We start from the raw sequence: 14,744 nt of genomic DNA on the forward strand, positions 1-14,744 counted from the left end.
CTCGCTATGTTGTGGATCATTGAGTTTAACAAAAATTAAATTTAATTAATTTAAAATTGCTTAGAGGATTATTGATTTAAATACTTCATAAATAGCTCATAAGAGGCTAAAGAGCAGGTAGAGCGCTGCTTCAAATCAATAATGTAAAATTCCCAATTATTTTACTCTCGCTGAGATCAAACTGAGCCTTCCAAATGGATGGGGTTCTCCACATTTGTGCTTTCTGTGAAGGATGCTGTTTTCTTCCAAGCTATTGATGCATGCAAATTCCTACTGTGTTGTCAAGACCGTGGGCTGAAAGGATGCCTCTTTAGGAAGTTCAGGGCTGTAGCCATGGATCATGGGAACAGCAGAGATGGAAACGGAACACGGACAAAAGCGGATTTTCTTTTCTGTAAATCGTGGTTTACTTACCTTCTGACACAGAACGGAAAAAGGAGCCGGCTGAAAAATGTTCCGTAACGCGGTGGAAGTTGGGGTCATTGTTCTGCCGGTTCATTTCTGTACCGCAGCCCTGGATCCGAGGACCCATCACCATGGAAACCATTATGTGGGGCAATTGGCGTCAGAGCACTTTAGAAATCTCCCAGGAATATATTAGTAGCTGCAAAGGCCCCACTCTCCTCACCTTCAACCTCTCACCATTGTCTCGGAGCTAGTTTACTTCAGGCGCTGTTCTCAGGATTTCAGGCCTCGGCTCAGGAATGTTCGACCTATAGCCCGTCTCCGCGCAGAGACGTAAAAACAACCCAGCTGCAGTCGGCTGAAGTTTGAAATCTCACACAAACAGGCTGAAACCTGCCACCACCGAAGCTCCCAAACCTCACCTCGTCTATTTTTATACAGAAGAAATCAAATTAAAAAGATTCATTTCATTGACTCGCACAGGCCGTAACAGCGCCAAACTTTCAATTTGCACTTTCATCAAAGAAATGAAATGATTTGCACTGCAGAGCTAAATAACCATGCGCTGTTTTTCCTGATGTGGCAAAAAAACCCAGAGATGAAGACTTCATATGGAGCAGATGTGCTGAGACTCAAATTTCAGTGAGAAAGAGCCGCTGATTCAGAATGCTCATTGAATTGTCAAGCTGTGTGTGTGTGTGTGTGTGTGTGTGTGTGTGTGTGTGTGTGTGTGTGTGTGTGTGTGTGTGTGTGTGTGTGCACGTGTTCATTAACGCAGCCCCAATGACTGAACAGACTCTCTGAATATGATTTTTTTTTTTCCCTCTTTCAGAGCGATATTACCTTTTTGCCCTTCACACACATTTCCCTCTGGTATTCTGTCGGCGGTACAGGTTCTTAAACCTGAAACGCTCAGCATTCTTGTAGCCTATCACCTGGGAATGCTCAAAGGCACAAATTAATGTATCAAGCTATCTAAGTAATTTAGTGTCATTACACAGCACAGGGTTGTACAACAAAGTGAAAGTTTTAGTCCCTTAATGTATATACAGAACATTAGAATAGAATAGAATAGGATGAAAATAAATAAGATCAGGGCTACAACTAACAATTATCTTCACTGTCAATTAATCTATCAATAACTTTCTCAATTAATCAGTTAGTTTTGGGTCTATAAAATGTCAGATAATGGTGAAATGTGGCTACCAGTGTTTCAGACAACCCAAATATTATTCAGTTTATTATCATAGAGGAATAAAGCAATCAAGAAATATTCACATTTAAAAAGCTGGAATCTGAAAATTTTGACCTTTGTTTTCTTAAAAAAAAAAAATTCAAACCAATTAATCGATTATCAAAATAGTAATATTAATTGAAGTAGACAACTAATTGATAAGTTATTGCAGGCTAAATATATACAGTTATTCATATTCATACATCCATATTCACGTAGACACCCAGGAAATAATTCTGTCAGACGTTTTTTAAATTTGGGTGAATGTAAACAGCAATAACAAGATGGTGATGACAATATGATCGACATCTTCACATATGAAGACACCAGGACATTTGGGAAACATTGTCCAATAGCTTTGACTGTTTGTGCACAAAGCATCATTGATGTAAACACAAAGTCCTCGTCCCCTCGTCCTGCCGGATGTGTGTTGCGCCTTGGTTCAGACCTTGTCCACCCTTCAAGTGCAGGAGCTTGATCCATGATGTTGTAGAGCAGTTTCTTTATAAGACAACGGTCTCTGGTTTCTCATTGCTTGTCTAGCCTGAGTCCCATTATGTTTTCCTGGCCAGACATTAGCCAGGAGCAGACTCAAGTCCCAGCTGTAGCGTGGCTCTGATCTGCTCACCTCCACTCCTCATGGGGTGGTCCGCAGCGGTGTGTCCAGCTGATCTGACTGCACGTTCAAAAGAAGGTGAATTAGGGCTGCAACTAACAATTATTTTCACTTTCCATTAATCGATAAGTTGTTTGGTCCATAAAATGTTGAAAAAATGTTGATCAGTGTTTCCCAAGAAGACATCTTCAAATACCTGGTTTTGTCCGCAACCCAAAGATATTCACTTTACTGCCATAAAGGAACAAAGAAACCAGAAAGTATTCACATTTAAGAAACTGGAGTCAAAGAATTCTGACTTTTTATTCTTCATAAATGACTGAAAACATCTGATATATCAGCCAAATAGTTGATGATTAACAACAATAATAATAATTGAGTTTTACCTGAGATCAGTCGTTGCAGCTCTAATCCAAACCGCACGCTTTCTTTTCCAATGCTTATGAGTCTATTTCTGTCATATTTGAGGCATTTTTTAGCAATAAAGCAAAAAAAAGACATTAAAACAAAAATGTAGCCAAATTTAAAGGAGCGACTGGCCGCGTGTGCCACGTTGCCATGTGATACCACTTTTCCTTTTTGATTAAAAACAACAGTACCGACTTCTGTGTTCCAGCTCGATATGGCACATTTTTATTGAGCAGGAAAACAAGCTTCCTAAAGATCTGCTAACCCATCTGGCTGAGGTGATTAGCAAAAGCCGAGGCAGATGGTGCCACGGCCAGATTCTGCATTGCCTCAGGGGTGTATTAATCTGCATATCCAAGTGACAGCCATGTTTGGCTGCGAGAAATATTTTTGTGTGTAACACGGCTGAATGGGGAGTGTGAAAGTCAGTCTTTTCCAGCAGTGTGTGGGGTTTCTGCTGGAACTGGCTCATTTACCGCGGCGGGGCCGATTGACTGGGGCCCGCGGGATGTTTTTGTTAGAGATGGGGGTGGGGGGGTTTTGGATGGCGGGCGGTATGTGGACCTTCCCCTCTTCATCTGTAGCAAATACGTTAAAAGTGAATGAGCCACGCAGCAGTCCCCCCCCAACCTTTGCTGCTGGCATCGAGGTCTGGAAATGTTGACACACGGAGCTGAGAGCAGCCCCAGAAACCCCAGGAATCCCCCCGAGAAGAGGCAGGGCGGGAGGGTGAGGTGGAGCCTTGGAATGCACTCAGAGGAGTCAGTCACTTATTTACTAGCTGAACTCGGTGAACCCTGCCTGAGTCAGCCACTTCCACCGCGGCCAGTGTCCCACCTCTCCCTCCCACTTTCCTCTCTGTTTTGTTCTTTAACCTACCCTAATGCTCCCCGTTTACTTGCCCCTCCCCTCCCATCTTCTTATTGACGAGGCTTCTCATTGGCCGGCATCTTCGCTCATGCCCGCTCCTAATCCACCCCCCCTCCCAACTGACCCCTGTCACCCTGTTGCGCAGCCTGTAGCTGCAAACGTTGAGGTCATGAGCTCATGATGAGGGCAAAACAAATGTCAGTGGGAATGTGAGTCGAGCTGGGCAGTGTGTGGAGGACAGCCAGGGTACAGGAGGTACCACACACACCGCCCTCTGTGATAAACACTCATTAGTTAGTGGAGTGAATCTGACCCGACCCTTCCTCCAAAACACACTTCATACAGGTTAATCTGCTGGTTGACCTCTTCTGTTGCACATCTCTGTTTAAACTGGGCTTCCAGCTCCAGACATACTATGGTAACGAATAATAAAGACATCATCTTCATCATGCGGTAGTTTCTTGATCTCACCCTGGAGTCTGTCTGTGAATCTGTCCAAATGTGTCACATGCAGCCAGGAGCTTTATTACATAAATGTGCTACTAGACAGTTTTACATGTCAGGCTCTGATACAGAGATTAAGTCAAACCAGAACTTTCAGGTTTTGTTATAAGATTAAGAAAACCTCATTCAAAATATATTTATAATAATGTTGATTTAACATAAGAAAAGCTGTACCAAATGTCATTTTCTTTACATTTGAAGCTTCTGTCGAGGTTTGTGAATGAAGCTTCGAATGTCTGTTGTCATGTTTTATGTAGGGCTGCAACTACTGATGATTTTCATAACCGATTCATTTGTCGATTATTTTCCTGACTAATCAAAATCACAACAGGGTCAAGTTTTAATAGTAAGTGCTGCATAGATACAAGGATTTTTTTTTTTTTCAAAATTGATACCTGAATCGGAAATTCCTCCAATACAGGCTAAAATCTGGATCAGGTATGGGTGATTATGCACCGATCTGATTCCATCAAAACTGCCTCAGCATCTCACTAGGTCTTAGGCACTTTAAAGTGACATATCTAACAGTCATAACTGAAATTGAATGCATCATCTTAATGAGAAGGATTTATTGCACAGTGATCAGTTGCTGGGTAGATTCTTTTCATGCCAGATCAACAGTTTCATGTTTCATTTATTTTTATCCACATGATGAAGGCCAAGTAAAAAAAAAAACATTAATAAAGACTTAAATAGCAAAATCTGATTGAATTTCCTCATCGCTTAAATGATTGTCCTGTAATGTTTAAATAAAGTCATTTTCATAAATATAACAGACACCTCACATGTTCAAAGGGCTGTTTTAGAGAACCATATGCAGATTTCCTATGTGAACATGTTAATGGAGACAGGATCTGGTCCTCAGCCTGAGAGCAGCACCATGAGAGGAGGTGTAATGATTAATAGGCGTCTCAGTCTTTTCTCTCTGACCACTGATCTGATGAGAGAACAATAATCCATGACTCTGTGGGAATCCAGCGCTGTCTTGTCAGTGATACTCTCTGCATGTCAATTACCATCGCTGGGAAATGTCAATGGGCTTCATCTGAATGCAGCACCGCAGACACTCGAGTTCTACACGCAAACTGATGGCAAAACAAGTCATTTATTCTAGTAGTGAAGGATAAAAATCAATTTCTTTAAATCAAAATTCAAAACAGACCGTAATTTGAAGAGATAGTAATATGAGTAGTTTTTTAGATGGTTGTTTTGGTGTGTGTGTGTGTGTGAGTGTGTGTGTGGTGTACGGAGGGAGGGTCACCTGACTGTGGATATTGAATGATTGAGTCAGAAGTGAGTGAGGAACAGACTGTTCTCACATAAGCAGCAGCCAACGTGGATGTGTTCAGCGGGGTGCCGTCCCTGCTCACTTTATCACCGTCATGTTGCTGCTGGACTGATCTGTGTGTGTCACTGCTGACACATTACAGCAGCAGCTTCTATATGTGTGCTTACATGTCCTCCATGTGTTTCCTTATGCCTACAGTGAGGAGAATACATTTGTTTGCCCGTTAGATATCTGGACATCTCAAAAAAACAAGGTTTTTCAAGTTTCTCCAAGTTTTTTTTTATGATTCTTTGGAACATTTATACAAATTTCTCATTAACTACTTACTTGGTTATGTTATAGGTATAATTGCCTCTCACTATGTGTATTTTGTTCCAGATCCAGGAACATTTAAAGGGTCAGATCACCCCAAAATCAAGAATTTGTACTTCTTCCTTGGCCTGAGGTGCTGTTTTTAGATTGTTTTGGTGTGAGTTGCAGAGTTTTGGAGATATCAGCTGTAGAGATGTCTGCCCTCTCTCCACAGACCTTGTTGTGAACAGTTTCATGTAGGAACTATTTTCTAATTCTCTAGAAAGAACGTAGTTCTAGTAGATTCTAAAGTAGTTCTAGTTAGGGCGGCACACTTAATGGAAATTGTATCGAAAACACAACATGGCTTTCTGCAATTTTCAAATCGCAAGAGGTGCAATATTTGTTAAAGGTAAAATGTGTGTCAAAAAACTTCATCTTCATTTGGTACAGATTCCTGCAAAAAAAAAGTTATTCAATCAAAAAGAGTAATCATGTAAAAGTGATCATTTCCTCTAATATCACCAATAATAATCATATTCAACATAATCGCAATTAGATATTTTTTTCAAAGTCGTTCAGCCCTTGTTCTGGTAAATTCTGCTACAGACTGAATTTGAATGATCCAAATGGGGTTAAATGTTATTTGGTTTGTTGTGACGAGGTTTATAATTTCATTTTGTTGTAGATGATGATAGGAACAAACAAAGTAGGTTTGGAAATACTCATCGCTTTTACTTTATAGTTTCAGTCATTAAGTTTATGGTAGAAACCTAGAGTATATCCACTGATTCCTTTTACCTAATTATCTCCATCAGGTGGAAACCTGGAGCTGATGCATTTGTTCACGTGTGTCTGTGTGTACATCTGTTCGCTGCTAATGTCACATACTGCTGGACCTATCCGCTTAATTTTTTCTGCTTACGTTTATGACTGTATGCTGAAGGACCTCTTGTGGCTGTGGAGATCAGAATTTTTTGAGAAACCTTAAAAAAACCTGACTACTTATACTTCTTGACCAGCTAGCATTGGTCTGCAAGTTGTCAGCAGCCGCTTCAGTTTGGAATCTTGTTTCCATAGGGACAACAACCATTGTCAACTCACATTTGAGAGAAAGTGAAAGTTTTGTAGTTTTTGGATCATCAAAATTGTCACTGACCAAATTTCTGTCACACTATATAGCACTATTTGTTATTATGACATACACTAATATTACATAAGTATTTTTCAGTATGGAATATGCAGCAGATATTAGCAACAGATTTGAATCAACTCTACAACTCTATTTATCTGTAGAGCCTAATGTTTGAATTTGGTTTATTGCTGTGGTGTCTTTGCACCTGCTAGTCAGTCACTCAGTGTAATCTATATTGTCAGGTCTCCCCTCTTGCACTTTCTGTTTGTTTCCTCTGTCTGTTCTACTGTAAAGTTACTCTTGTTTCCTGTGTTAATGAAAAAGGCTTCACTTTCTGTTATGCATAGTGAAGTGAGCTGTAGTTACATCATTGTTATCAGTAGGTAGTAGAAGGCAGATAATATTTACTTATGAAAATGAAGTTGGTAGTTTCATTCTTTGTGTTTCCAGGATCTGTGTGTGTCTCGACCAGATGTTTAATGCCTCAGAGAAACTGGCTTTAAGCCTCTCAGACTGTGTCACTACTAAACCTGCCTCAGGCACTGGCAACGTATCAGTCAGAACAGGTTGACTGTGTTGGGCCGCAGTGCCAGGGGCTGATGGGAAAGATGTGGGTACACATGGAGCAGGCAGAGATTACCTACTGGACCTTTGCCCTAATTCTCTGATAAATAGTGACTGAGCAGAGAGAAACTGTTTGCTGAGACACTGAAAAGAAGCCGAAAATGTTACTGTAGGTGGATTCTGCTGGCCGGTTCCAACTACCAAGATATCCTAAGCTAACAAATCTTCTTCAGACTGTTTTTATCGGCTCAGAGTAATGTCTGATATTTGAACTCTGTGTATTTGCCCGTGGGTATGGAGCAGTCTCTGTCCCGACATTCTCCAAAGCCCTCTTTCCAAATCAGCCAGCGAGTGACTGAGAGTGCCTTTTGTTTTTCTACTTTTTGTTTTGATTCTCCACATCCCAGCAGAAAGTAGGTCACAGGCCGGCCGAGGTGAAGTATGAGGCAGCAGTTTGCCGGCCGGCCCCCACCGAGGGCAGATCGAGTCTCCAGGAAGCTTGTTGCAGAGGAGACGTTAAACATACGAGTTCCTGTTTGACATCTGTTTCCAGCGAGCCTCGCAGGCCGCTCGGAGGCCTCGATCACCTAGCCGCTCCATCAGCCAGGTCTGTCAGTTTAACTGCTCTGTGACCCCTTCCTCCCCTCCCTTCTTAGAAACCAAAAAAATTCCGATGACGCGCCTCTGGTTGACTCTGTGCCCAGAATAACGAAATGTTGAGAGATAAAATCAGGAAAGACAGGTCCTTACGCAGGCAGCTACACTGCTAGACTGCAGACCCTCAGGGCTGTGAATAATTAACCAGGTGTATATTTAAGGAGACAAGGCTACACTGTGTGTGTGTGAGTACAGCTGTTTGATGGGAATGATCACATCCTGCCTTTCACGCTCAGAAATCCTCAAATTGCAGCTTGAATGATCTGAAAGAGAAAACCGCTCGAGGAATTCTCCAAGTGAGCCGTCAACGTGACAGCTCCACTGGCACACTTTGGGGTTTGTTGTTTCCCCGGGCCGCTCAGAGATGGCTCTCATTTGTTTTTCCGTCATCAATAAACCGGTTGTAATCTTCCGCCGGCCCTCAGCGGGCTTCCCTCCCCACATATGAAGGCGGACACACGAGGGGTGTATTTATAGCTCCGGGAGATACTGTGACCCGCCAGACATCACAGGACAAATTATCCTCCTACTACACCTTGCTTCACGTGAAACCCAAGATAGGCTGAGCCGGAGTGAGACAGCGAGCCGGCCCCCGCCGGCAGTGCTGATGTCAAAGGCGAGGATGAAAGGCAACACGAGTGAGTGACAGAGTCCAGGCAGAGGGCCAGTGAAGCACAGGAAGAGCCGGGCCACAGTGTTCCTGTGTCACAAAGTGAGAGCTGCTCCCACCCGGACTCCGCAACTCTTAGGTGTCATCATCAGCAACACCGGGAGCAGAGCTTCATCTTACACTGCAAAGAAATCACACTTTTAACAAGTCACTGAGGCTACTATTAAGGCCAAAAACAAGCCATAAAATGTCTGCTCCGTTTCCAATAGAAATCAACATGTTTCAACACGTGTTTAGAATCCAGCAGTGATGGAAGGAGCTTTTAGACCAGGGTTATTCAATCACATATTCATTTTGGACAGATTTAAAAACCAGGAACCAGATATTTTCAGCAGCCTTTTTTTTTTTAGCTTTTGGTAATGATGTATTCCAACCATGCAAATTGAAGTGTCAGACAGGAGCACATTTAATTTAAAAGCGGATGTCACACTAGATTTAATTTAGTCGTTATTTATCATTTATCACCTCATCTGAAATGGCCAGCGTGCATTCTTTTCCAGTTTCACATTCTATAAATGGCTTTTTGTTCTTTGCCAAGATCCAGAATACATGAAGAGAAGCTGCTGTAGCTCTTTCTTGGTCCATGCATGACCACATCAGGTTAATACGGTTCCTGTCTTAAGATACAATCTGCAATCTTCCTGTTCCAGTGGTGCTTCTGAATATTATATACTTTAACCAGCAGCACATACAGGGTTAAATTAACAGTTTTCATTGTCCATTTTTACGTTTCTGGGTCAGCAGAAACACATTTTCAGTGGAGAACTTCACCACTTGTGACTGTCAATAGCCAAATGTTCTGAAAAGCTACTGAGCGTGGGTGGAACTCACATTACAAAACATTGATTTGTGAAATACACTAAAGGTCACTAAATCCTTAAACCAGTTGTCTGACTGATACAGCGCATGTGCAACTCTCCACATCGATGAGAAGGAAGCAAGACAGTTCACTTGTTAGCTACTTCCATACACTACTTTTGCTCTATATCATTGTATTTATTTATGCTGGGACACTTGGAGGTCGCTTCTGAGTTAGGTTTAAATGAACAGGGTGGATTTAGACTTTTACTTGAGTAAAAGTAGCAATAAAACCATATCAACAGACTCCTTTACAGGTAAGATTCCTGCTTTATAATGTTTATTAATTGTAAAGTTCCATTTGTATTATCATCATCAAATTAGATTTATGTAAGATCCAGGCAATATACTTAGGCTTTTTAAAATTTACTTTATTTTGCTGTCTTTTTTTGTACTGATCATTAACCTAGTTGCTATCTACTCTTAATCTAATTTTAGGATAGGATAAAATAAGCTTTATTAAAAGTTTTCCACCACAATAAAATAAGAACCAACATTTGTGACTGTATGGTGAAGGATCTCTCACAGTTGCAGTGATGCTGCTGACACCTCACTCCTCTTAACTGGCCAGCAGGGGCCTCTAGTCAACAACTGCCAGGCTAAAAACTTTCTTTCCTATTCTGTTGCAGGTCACATTTTGGCCTTTGTCTTGGCATCTGTAGAAAATTTTGGTCTCATCTGAAATCAGAGCATCTGCAGATTAATTCCACACCGGACATGTTACGATCCACTGAAGTTTGGCAGGAGGAAATGAATAAATTCCTTTTTTTTGTGGCTGTCCTATAGGAGAATTCAAGGTCCTTTTAGGAAATACAAAGAGCAAAGAGCACAGACTTCACAACGAAAATGACTGAAACTCGCTTAATTTTGAAGCAATTTTCTTGAAATATGGTTTGTTGTAAACGAGAACTTGAACATGCAATGATCTAAATAAATAACAAAATCTTCAAAATAAATAACAATATTTAAATGGAGAAGTATGGACATATTGGCCCATTTATTATTTCCTTATTAAGTTTATACAGTTTGGTGACACTATTATGTGCATCTTAAAGAAAACTTACACTATACTATACAAATTTCACTATATTATATGCTTAAAATATTCTGGATAAACTGTTGTCTTGCACACAAACTGCCTGATCATCTGATCCCATGTGTCTTGTGCTGTCAGATCCTTTTGCGATTTCTGTAAATCAAAACTGATAGAAATGGTGGTGAGAGCGGTTTTACAGTGTGGAGCAATGACATTAATTTGTTGCCGCAGAGTCCTGTAATGTATCAATAGATGCTTGTACTAAACGCCACACAGTTACTCATCAAGCATCAGATCAAACTGGCGTCCTGCCCACTTCCCTCCTCGGTGGAGGCAGACCTGCTGCAGTCAGGGATGTGATACAGGCGGATTTTATGAATATGTTAAACCCCTGTACATTTTCCTGAGTGGAAACAATGAGGGTGGTGGGTGCAGCCTACATTTCCACTGATTTTTTTTTTTGAGGGTTGAAGCGTTACAGTGGTTGATTCACATTTTCCACTTACTGTAAAGCTCCTGGTAGCTGAGGCTTCTCTGTGAGTAATTTGTTAGCTGTTAGCATCATGTGACAAAGTATCTCTGTAACAACTCATCATCACATCTGACACAAGTGAAATAAATGCGGATGGTGTCATGTAGAACCATAGAAATATAGATAAACACTGTTTTCAGTCATTGAGCGGTTTGTTCTGCTCTCGGTAAATGAATCATGATAGAGAGTGAAAGCGGCTGCTTTCTGAACACCAAACCGTGTCTTCTTAATGATCGCTTTGCTGCAAAACCAATCCAGCCGCAAGGGATGAAAAGCTTCGACTCATTCTGTGTGATTGTGCACTTCAGGACTTTAGAATCTCAGCGGCATCGACGCGGCGCTGATCGATAAACCACGAACGGAGGGTGCAGGGGATTCAGCGAGGAGGCTGGAGAGAAAAGACTCGGCTCGGTTTCTGCGCGAGTGTGTGGGAGTCAGTGGGATGAGACGGGGGAGAAGAGAGGAGAGGGGAAAAAAAAGAGCTCTGTTTGTTGTTGCTCCCCAGCGCTCCGGGCTGAGATCAGACTAATCAATAGCAGGGATAATGTGGAGATGAGTAGTATGACATCAATATTAGGCGCAGAGGCCCAGCAACACCATTGTGCTGCTCTCCAGCCCGCCCTGTGCTGAGTAAACAGTGGCTCCCTGGGGAGAAAGGAACTCATTGATTGGTCCCTTCAGCCTCCTGCCTCTGTGCATTGTTGGACCTCCGGTACAGTCACCTCATCAACAGAGAGGGGGGGGGGGCTCTACCTGCTGGACAACAGAGGACGAGGAGCCCTGGTCGATCAGCGGTTAAATATGACCGTGTCTTAGCGGTCTGCGACATTGACAGACTGCCCCCCTCACTGCACCAGCATTTTTATTGGATTGTGAAATAAATCACTGAGGTTCTGTTGGGACGATTCATGTGGCTGATTGAGTGTTCTTCCTCGTGGAAGGTTAGAGTTTCACTGACGACTGATGAGTTTACAACAGCTTTCATTCTCCCACCGAGACAGTGTGCAAGAGTTCGGTTACTTAATGAAATATGCAGTTTAATGAGAGAAACACCTCCTCTTATATACTGAATCAACACATTAAAGGGATAGTTCAGGTTTTTTGAAGTGGGCCTCATGATGACTGCATCTTCTCCAGATTTTTCCCCTTTTAGTTGAACCACCGTTTTCTATCAGTGAATCAAAAACAAGGCAAATCCTGCCTGAGACGAAACAAAATTACTTTTTGTGATCAAATAATGTATTATGTTGGATATAAAATTGTCAAACCAGCAACCGTTAAGTCAGGCTAATGTTAATGTTAGAAATTATATTTAACAAACTAAAACAACACACTAAGGTTACTATAAAAAAAAAAAAAAACTTTGCCTGAAAAGATACTACCAGGTTATTAAGGAGCAGTATTTTACTTCTGGATAAAACAAATAATTGAGCTGGAAAACTGGAAACTTTACAGCTGACTTGCTTCAAGTTTAAGTTGCATTAATGCAAACTGTTTTAAAGCAATCTGTTCTTAAATACATGAAACTTAAACCAATTATTTTCGTCTAACTTGGCATGAATTTTCAGGAAACATCATGTTCGCTTGAAAACAAACTCTCCTTCCTTGAGATTGAAGTTATGATTTTTGAGTTCATTTTACTTTTTAAAGCCAATACAGCCTAAATATTAACAAATATTGTGCACGTAGCATGTATTGTAGTCTTTGTATGAACCTAAAAAATGGTTCGAAACATGTATTCTGTTCAAATGACGACAAATAATCTGTTCACTTAACTTAACAAAAACACATCTTTACAACAAGAGTTGCAGTGTTTTGCTTTCTTCACAATAGTTTCCTGTGTTTTTACCAGTTTTAAGACTGATTAACAATGAAAAGTGGTTTGTAAGAGTTGAAAAACAAATGCTGTTTAACATCAAAATCATTTTTAATGTGAGGCTTATAAAGGATCTGCATGAAAATATTTCTGACAGATACTGTGAATAGAGAAACCTCAGAGGACCCAAACATCTGGCTTTAAAAGTATTTAAGTCATGCATCTGGAGTTTAGTTTGGATTACTTAAAGAATATCTGCTGTGCAGAGAGCTGCCACGAAATTCCTCGTTCCATATGAGGCAGATGCAAAGCCCCTCTCTTTTACTTTTCCATGTTATTATTTTTCCCTGCTCTCGCTGCACACTCACTGATGGGTAAATAGCCTGACCAAGTTGGCTGTGCTTCAAAACAGCGCGGCTCTTCCAGGAGCTGCCCAGCAGTTTGATGAATAGCTGTAATTCCCATGTGGTTCACGCAGCAGCAGAATAGGTAGAAATGTTGGGAATCCTCATCCGTCTCTCTGCGAGGACGGAGACAGGAGGCATGAATGAGCGAGGACGCTTGCCAGTCTTGGTCATCTGTGCAGATGACGGTTAGAGCTGATGCCCTCTGTGTGCTGCTTCATCTCAGGAGAAAGAGAAGCAGTTTAAGTATCCCCCACTGCAATTAAAGCTCTTAATGTGCTGATGAAGCCTCCTGTGTCTCTGTGAGAACTTCAGTTTTGCACTGATTAGCACATTTTCTCAATGATAGGGATTTTATATGAGTCCCGTCATCTGACACTTTCTTTGTTTGTGATGTGGTGATTCATTAAGTGTTGTGTACCGGACTCGTGGGCCGCTGTTTTGACAGTGAACGGAATACCTGTCGCTTTGAATAAGGGATTATGGTTGAATGTACATAACAGTTTACATTCAGCTCTGATGTTCGCTACAGGAAGTGTTCCCTTTATGTATCAAAGTGGAACGTGGTGGATGTGTAGGATGATTGTGTGGTCCAAATTTTTTCACTTTACGTGTCCTGTTACAATCCAGCAGTTAGCATTCACCTCTTTGAACCCATGGCCATAATATTTCCTTGACGTGTTTTAGCTGCATGTATACTGTGTTTTTCAAATGTTGTGAATTAATGTATTGTGAAAGAATGCAGAATGTTCCAAGTTTAGTATTCTGTCTGGTGCAGGGTTCAACCTTGAAGTCCCTGTAAAAGAAAAGTAATTTTTTTTCTTCTAAACACATTATACATGTTGGAACCTAGTTGCTGAAAACATGTTAAAGAATGAGAACTATGTAGTACTGAGTTGTGGAGTTAGCTTGTTCAACTGTTGTTTAAATTTGTGCTGGAACTATGGTTCAACACTATATAAGCCCTACAAACCAAAGAACACAAACGACACAGCCTCACCATCACCTCACCCTCCCTGATGGTCAGTTACTTCAGTGACTCTCAGTCCAAACCAGCCCAGCAGTTCACTTCAGCTCACATCAGTTCCAACAGCCCGACACAGAAGGAAAGAAAATACCATCCTGTCACCGTCCTCTGGCTCTATTTGGCTATTTTATCTATTTGGCTCCTTGGTTAATAACGTTGTTTGTGACGAGCTCAGAACACACATTTATTATTGCTTTACATGATCTTGAACCGTTGCCTATGGCCACAAAAGTTACTCTGTGGCCACCAAATATTCCATACAGATGGCCCCCTAGGCCACCAAGTTTTATCCCCATTTGAACTGCAATTATTAGTTGATTAGTCAGTTGAAAGAAAATTAATTGGCATCTATTTTGATAACCAATTGACTGTTTCGGTCATTTTTTGGGGGGTTTTGAAAACGTTGTTTTGGACTCTGGTAAATTTGGA

General features: G+C 41.2%; 1 protein-coding gene across 2 annotated transcripts in view; it reads left to right on the forward strand.

The window, feature by feature from the left end:
• bach2b (BACH transcriptional regulator 2b) overlaps window positions 1-14,744 on the forward strand; it is a 137,165-nt gene that overhangs the window by 36,927 nt on the left and 85,494 nt on the right. The window lies entirely within an intron of this gene.

This window comes from Lutjanus erythropterus, chromosome 15 (assembly GCF_056507025.1).
Source record: "Lutjanus erythropterus isolate fLutEry1 chromosome 15, fLutEry1.hap2, whole genome shotgun sequence".
Classification (NCBI taxonomy): Eukaryota; Metazoa; Chordata; class Actinopteri; order Lutjaniformes; family Lutjanidae; genus Lutjanus; species Lutjanus erythropterus.